This window comes from Trichomycterus rosablanca, chromosome 19 (genome assembly GCF_030014385.1).
Source record: "Trichomycterus rosablanca isolate fTriRos1 chromosome 19, fTriRos1.hap1, whole genome shotgun sequence".
In the NCBI taxonomy this organism is placed as follows: Eukaryota; Metazoa; Chordata; class Actinopteri; order Siluriformes; family Trichomycteridae; genus Trichomycterus; species Trichomycterus rosablanca.
In genome coordinates, this window is record NC_086006.1 from 1,522,182 (window position 1) to 1,528,363 (window position 6,182).

Sequence of the window (6,182 nt, forward strand, 5' to 3'; positions counted from 1 at the left end):
CATGATCCCCTCCCTTCGAAAACTGGGCCTCATGGCAGTTTTCCAACAGGATAACGACCCCAAACACAACCTCCAAGATGACAACTGCCTTGCTGAGGAAGCTGAAGGTAAAGGTGATGGACTAAACCCAGTTGAGCACCTGTGGCGCATCCTCAAGTGGAAGGTGGAGGAGTTCAAGGTGTCTAACATCCACCAGCTCCATGATGTCATCATGGAGGAGTGGAAGAGGATTCCAGTAGCAACCTGTGCAGTTCTGGTGAATTCCATGCCCAGGAGGGTTAAGGCAGTGCTGGATAATAATGGTGCTCACACAAAATATTGACACTTCGGGCACAATTTGGACATGTTCACTGTGGGGTGTACTCACTTTTGTTGCCAGCCATTTAAACATTAATGGCTGTGTGTTGAGTTATTTTCAGAAGACAGTAAATCTACACTGCTATACAAGTTGTACACTGACTACTCTAAGTTATATCCAAGTTTTATTTCTATAGTGTTGTCCCATGAAAAGATATAATGAAATATTTGCAGAAATGTGAGGGGTGTACTCACTTTTGTGATACACTGTACATACATATACATACATACACACACACATACACACACATATACATACTGTACATACATATACATACATACACACACACACACACAAATACACACACATGGACACACATACACACCCACACACAAACACACACACACATACACACACACATACATATACATACACACACACATACACACACATATACATACATATATATACATACATACGTACATATACATACATACACACACACACACACATATACATACGTACATATACATACATACATATACATACATACACACACACACATTAAAACACACACACATACACACACACATACACACACACACACACACACACACACAAACAAACACACACAAATTCTCTTTCGGTGGCACGGTGGCTCGGTGAGTAGCACTGTCACCTCTCAGCAAGAAGGTCCTGGGTTCGATTCCCAGGTGGAGCGATCCGGGTCCTTTCTGTGTGGAGTTTGCATGTTCTCCCCGTGTCTGTGTGGGTTTCCTCCCACGATACAAAGACCTGCAGTCAGAAAAACTGGAGATACAAAATTGCCCTAAGTGTGTGTGTGTGTGTGTTTCTGCCTTTCGCCCAGTGAATCAGGCCCACCGCGACCCTGACCAGGATAAAACGGTGGTAAAAAAGACGCCAGAGCTTTGCTACGTACATGTTACGGATGGCGGTTGAGCTAACAGAGCCGCCAGCTAGCTCAGAAAATACGCCGTCAGTGTAATAAAAACATTTCTGTGTACAAACCACCTGATTTAGTGCCACATTTCTGAAGCTGTCAAACCCAGGAACCCCCGCTAACCACGTCTAAATTAACACATCAGGAACGCCTAATCCAGCTGATAACGTCACGCTCCGGCTCACCCGCTCACCCGCCCGCCCGCCCGCCCGCCAGCTCCACGCACCCGTGTCCGATACTCTCATTCCTCCTCACCTGCTGTCGGAGGAAATCCCCACCTCCCAACGTCACGATTAATGAGCCTCGACCGCGCAACACAAACGGCTCGGATGAAAGACTCGACACAATCGAACATGGCGGGTGAGGATTTTCTGTGACAGGGACTGGGAATTCCCTACTGGGATCCACCACCGAGTCTGAATCATCCATCATCTCACAGCCAGGAGATTTACCTGCGGCGTGCACACCTGAGCACGAGCAAAAACAAGCGCTGTTAAACCAGAGTGACGCTCTATATGTCTGATCTTTAATGCTAGAACTATTTATTTATTTTTATTTTTTTATTTATTTGTTTATTTCTGTCTGTCTGTCTGTCTGTCAATCTGTCTGTCTGTCTATCTATCTATCTGTCCGTCCGTCTTTCTGTCTATCTATATATCTGTCTGTCTATCTATATATCTGTCTGTCTGTCTGTCTATCTATCTATCTATCTATCTATCTATCTATCTATCTATCTATCTATCTATCTGTCTGTCTGTCTATCTATATGTCTGTCTATCTATCTGCCTGTCTATCTGTCTGTCTGCATATCTATCTATCTATCTATCTATCTATCTATCTATCTATCTATCTATCTGTCTGTCTGTCTGTCTATCTATGTCTGTCTGTCTGTCTATCTATCTGCCTGTCTATCTGTCTGTCTGTCTGTCTGTCTGTCTGCATATCTATCTATCTATCTATCTATCTATCTATCTATCTATCTATCTATCTATCTGTCTGTCTGTCTATCTATATATCTGTCTGTCTATCTATATATCTGTCTGTCTGTCTGTCTATCTATCTATCTATCTATCTATCTATCTATCTATCTATCTATCTATCTATCTATCTATCTATCTATCTGTCTGTCTGTCTATCTATATGTCTGTCTATCTATCTGCCTGTCTATCTGTCTGTCTGCATATCTATCTATCTATCTATCTATCTATCTATCTATCTATCTATCTATCTGTCTGTCTGTCTGTCTATCTATGTCTGTCTGTCTGTCTATCTATCTGCCTGTCTATCTGTCTGTCTGTCTGTCTGTCTGTCTGTCTGTCTGCATATCTATCTATCTATCTATCTATCTATCTATCTATCTATCTATCTATCTATCTATCTATCTGTGTTTTTTGTTTGTTCTAGCTGTACAGATCACACAGACGATCACACTGACGTCCGACAAGCTCACGATCGGGTGTCCCAATACTTTTGTCCATATAGTTCATAAAAGCTTGTGCGTATGTGTGTGTGATCGTTTCTCGTCGTGTTCCGTTGTGGAATTCTGTCCTCTGTGAGATAACCATCGGAGAAATCTCAGCAGTGAGAGATAACGGGAGAGAGTGACAAAACCAGGCCTCTCGCGCCGGTGCGAGAGCTGTGAGAGCTCTTATCTCCAGCTAAACCTGGAGATCTGTGGATCAAACGGCTCCGCCCGCCGTGTATCTGATCCCCGAGCGGTTCCACGTGGCCCTGACGGACCTGGGATCAAGGCGAGCGCACGACAAAAGGGGCGCGCACGGCGAGAGGACGGAACCGAAACGGCGGCGCGGCTGCATTCCCGGAGCTCCATGATGTGAAACCGCGAGGCGGCGAGAAACAATGAGAGCATTCATCTGATCTCCATCTCACCTCCCGACCAGACTGTCAGGAGCAAAACCTGAATCCTGACCTCATCCTGGTGGAGGTGGTGAGCACACACACACACACACTCACACACACTCACACACACTAAGTGTAGAAGTCACGCTATGAGGACCTGATCTTCCCTCATAATGGAGATGATCATGAAAATGAACCCATTTCTTCATAGCTGCTGCAGTTACGCCCTCTGCTGGCTGATTGCTGGCACTGCACAGAGACGGGGGATAACGGGGATCAGTGCGACTCTCTGTGCACGATACGGATCTTTATATGAACCCACCACGTGCAGGTGAAAAGCAAAAAGGAAGTGAAATATGACCGGGAAACTGGATATGACTAGATCAGGAAAAAAAGTCCAATTCTCTCTCTCTCTTCTCTCTCTTTTTTCTCTCACTCTCTTTTTTCTCTCTCTCTCTCACATCTTTCTTTTCTCTCTCTTCTCTCTCTCTCTTCTGTTTTTTGGAGGCGCTACACAGGATCCTGGTGCGGAGCCTGAGGGAGAAGAGGGGGAAGAGAGAGAAGAAAGTAATAGTTAGACTGCGGTCACCCTGGTATGCAGACACCCATGAAAGACCTGCCTGTTGCATCTTGCAAAGATTCACTTTCTGAGATGCGACTCGCAACCTTTTTCACGGCTCACGCTCCGCTCGTTAGCTACACGCCGAGTAACGAGGTGCGCCCAAATTAGCCCTCATATTTATAGTGCTTTTTAATTCTGAGACATGTGGGCGTCGCATTAGTTTATGATTAAACACCATCGTTTACTCGTTTAGCTCTGCCGCTTTAGGAACGCACGAATGAGGCGCTATCATGGAGGCTCCAGACAAATACAACCATAAACACTATACGCTGGTGTGCAGACTGAGAGGTCTGATGTTCTCCTTTCTTGGGGTCTGATGTTTACATTTACATTTTCAGCATTTAGCAGACGCTTTTATCCAAAGCGACTTACACAGTGAGCGGAACACGATGAGCAATTGAGGGTTAAGGGCCTTGCTCAGGGACCCAACAGTGGTAACTTGGTGGTGGCGGGGCTTGAACCGGCAACCTTCTGTTTACTAGTCCAGTACCTTAACCACTGAGCTATCACTGGCCCTATCACTGGCCCTTTTTGGAGACTGATGCCCTCCTTTTAGGGTCTGATGTCACCTTTTAGGGTCTGATGCCCTCCTTTTAGGGTCTGATGTCTCCTTTTTGGAGACTGATGCCCTCCTTTTAATGTCTGATGTCTCCTTTTAGAGTCTGATGCCCTCCTTTTAGGGTCTGATGTCTCCTTTTTGGAGACTGATGCCCTCCTTTTAGGGTCTGATGCCCTCCTTTTAGGGTCTGATGTCTCCTTTTAGGGTCTGATGCCCTCCTTTTAGGGTCTGATGTCACCTTTTAGGGTCTGATGCCCTCCTTTTAATGTCTGATGTCTCCTTTTAGAGTCTGATGCCCTCCTTTTAGGGTCTGATGTCTCCTTTTTGGAGACTGATGCCCTCCTTTTAGGGTCTGATGCCCTCCTTTTAGGGTCTGATGTCTCCTTTTAGGGTCTGATGCCCTCCTTTTAATGTCTGATGTCTCCTTTTAGAGTCTGATGCCCTCCTTTTAGGGTCTGATGTCTCCTTTTTGGAGACTGATGCCCTCCTTTTAGGGTCTGATGTCTCCTTTTAGGGTCTGATGCCCTCCTTTTAGGGTCTGATGTCTTCTTTTTGGAGACTGATGCCCTCCTTTTAGGGTCTGATGTCTTCTTTTTGGAGATTGATGCCCTCCTTTTAGGGTCTGATGCCCTCCTATTCGAGGTCTGATGTCCTTCTTTTTGGGGGGTCTGATGTCTCCTTTTTTCCGGGTCTGGCGCCCTCATGTTTGGGGTTATGGAAGTAGCCACCCTGTGAGGTAATCAGACACATTTTGACAGACTCTGTGTGGGTTTTGTACATGAACTGATGGGATTTGGTTCGTTCCTGAAGCTCCTGACTGAATTCTTTGAATAACAGAGTCTGTAGCTGCTCCATAAATCAGCGGGACGCGGCGCAGTAAAACACCTCTGGATCCCAGCTGTACCTGCTGATCCTACAGCAGAAATAAAAGCACCTTTAGAAACCGAGATGAAGCTCTCGGGCAAATTCCGACGCCGTCTCTTTCTCTCTCTCACACACTTTGAGGTGCTGAAGAGGACATACCTCATTTTTGGAGGAAACGTTTGTGGTTGAGAATAAAGCGAGTCGCTGTTAGTAGCTTTATAACTGGAGGGGCGCTGAGCTGTGGTGGGTTTTTTGGGTCGGTGATGATTTGCTTTCATATGTGGTTTGTTTACAGGTTTGAACGTTTGTCCCAGCATGTATCAGACCAGAAGAAACCACGTTCATAAAGTTTTTAGCCCCGGATAAAGAGCACCTGAGATATGAAAGAGAGGAGAGTCTCTGTGGGGCCAATCACAGGTACAAAAATACGTAACATCATCACAAAAACAATAAACCTCCAATTTTATTTATAGGAATCCAACATTAAACCTAAATTTTTATAGGAATCCACCAATAAACCTAAATTTTTTGTTTACCATCGTTTATCCTGGTCAGGGTTGTGGTCCAATTCCAGTCCAATTCACTGGGCGAAAGGTACCCCAGAGAGGTCAACAGTCCATCACCGGGCACACACACACACACTTTGGGTAACTTCACATTACAAAGGGAGAACATGTAAACTCCACATAGAAAGGACCCTGGCTGATCGATTGGGGAATCAAACCCAGGCCCTTCTTACTGTGAGGGGACAGCGCTACCCATTGTACCCCAGTAGGAGATTTATAATTATTACTTATATCTTTCAAAATAAAAAAAATTCGCTTTAATTCTGTTTAATTCTGTTTAATTCGCTGGTGTTAAGAAAAGGAGGAGCGTTAACCCGTTTCAAATCATTTTATTTGGAATGTGGGAGGAATGTGGTCAGTAGTTTATAGAATAATATAAAAATGTGTATTTTATTTTACTTAAACACAAAAACTGAGTAACGGATCTTTTTTTTTTTCATAGAAAATACATT